Below are 2,049 nucleotides of genomic sequence, written 5' to 3' on the forward strand. Positions count from 1 at the left end.
GCTAGAGAACATTTTGTTGTAAGAAGCTAGCCCATGATTAGTATAAAGTGTATATAATATATTTTTTCCTTTCCGTGGTCCAAGATACGAAGGTCCCCAGATACAATCTTGTTCTCTAATACGCTCCAGGTTGGGATGTCAATTTGGTCACCATGATTTGCAATGATGATAACTTTAATGAAACATTATTGCCAAATGTTATATCTCCTGAAACTTCGAGGTGATCCAATTCAAGCATATCTGGAGATACCCTTCAATCTCCTTAGATAATCCTGAACCTGATAGCAGTCTCCTTTAAGATTGCCTAAGACATCACCACATGTTTTTCTCCTGTATTACTTACATCCATCAACCCCCATTTGGTCAATCTCTACCAGAGTGACCATCTTTGGTTTCAGTTTGACTAGTTCACATAAGATGCCCCCATCTCCACCTCCCAGAATCAGCACGTCTTTGCCAATGTAATCTTCTTTGCCACTGCCCATGATGGCCTGGGTATACGCCAAATCACTCTCCGCCAGATTAACATCCCCACTAAGGATGAGAATATTTCCAAACTGCTTTGAGTGCAGAATTTCAATGTTACGATAAGGTGAGTCATCATCACAACACCACTTCTTCTATGTCGCACTCAACCAGGTGGCCATCAGCAGCCGGCCAGTCCCTGTCAACAGTCCCTCCTCGAACTGTGGGTGGCAATCACTTCACCTGCCCAGTAGTGTCCTGACTCAATTCTTTCATTCTTTCTTCTACTTTGTTCAAAAGACTGTCAACTTCTTTGCCTTCTGCATCGTCATCGTAACTCGGAAGGTCCAACAACACCAATCCATGTGGGTAAATTCTCAAATTGGCAAAGCTGCCATTTTTGTGTATGTAGGTTGCTCAGTAGCCCTGGTCCTGCCAGGTGTGCACCGACTCGGTGCGACAGCTCAGCCAGCGGCTGGTGGGACTCTGTACTAGTACATTCTTTATAGCAGTGTGAAAACATTGCTTCCATCTCAGCTCTGACTCTCCCAGGCCTTTCCCTTCCCTACTCATTATCTGTTTAGGGGCCTGGCCTAAGAGTAACTCATGGAGGTGAGTCTCTCTTCAATCAGATCAGCTCAGATTGGTCTATCTAGATCAGGGGTCCTCAAACTATGGCCCGCGGGCCATATGCAAATACAAATATTGTATTTGTTCCCGTTTTGTTTTTTTTACTTCAAAATAAGATATGTGCAGTGTGCATAGGAATTTGTTCATAGGTTGTTGTTTTTTTAAACTATAGTCCGGCCCTCCAACGGTCTGAGGGACAGTGAACTGGCCCCCTGTTTAAAAAGTTTGAGGACCTCTGATCTAGATAATATGAGACCGATATTCTAACCTAATATTCTCAGGCATTGGAGCACACTGTGTTAGGACAGAAATGGATATATGAATTTTAGGGGGGAAAGCTTTAGGTTCATTTTTTTAAAATGATGAGCTGTTCGGGGCTGTCTTAAATAGTCTTATTTGAAGATGGCCCTCGTCTTGGTATATCATTTGTATGTGATCAACCTGCCCTAAAGAGAATGAATAGAACTGATTGGAAGTAAAATTTTGGCAATTTAAAGTGATAGCAGGGCATAATTTTTTTTTTTAGTTGAAATTGAATTGAAAGAGTTCAAAGCAGGGGAAAAAATGAACCATAATGTAAATTCTGAAAGGTTCTGTAATCAGCTTATCTTGAGCAAAAGAATTAAAGCAATTAATGGAACAGATTGAGGTAAACTTAAACACAACACTCTCCACTCTCAGCTTTTTATTTCTTTTTTTAGGTATGTGTCCCAATTTTTCTCCCTCCTTCTCCTCTCCAAATTTTTTTTCACATTTTTTCTTTATAGTCTATTTTCAATAACACTTTTGGGCATATCAATTTGCATCAGAAAAAAAATACCTTAAGTGTATGTCTTGGTGATGGTGATATGATGATATTAGAGATGTTAGAAATAGATATTCTGAAAATAGAAATTATTTTTTGAACATCCTGGAGTGGAAAAAGATGGTAGGAAAGAATATTTCTTAAAAAAT

General features: G+C 39.7%; 1 pseudogene; it reads right to left on the reverse strand.

Annotated features, from left to right (window-relative positions):
• Positions 1-230: 230 nt before the first annotated feature.
• Positions 231-1,038, reverse strand: LOC132232607 (spermine synthase-like; annotated as a pseudogene).
• Between the last annotated feature and the right edge of the window lie 1,011 nt (positions 1,039-2,049).

Source organism: Myotis daubentonii, chromosome 4 (assembly GCF_963259705.1).
Source record: "Myotis daubentonii chromosome 4, mMyoDau2.1, whole genome shotgun sequence".
Lineage (NCBI taxonomy): Eukaryota > Metazoa > Chordata > Mammalia > Chiroptera > Vespertilionidae > Myotis > Myotis daubentonii.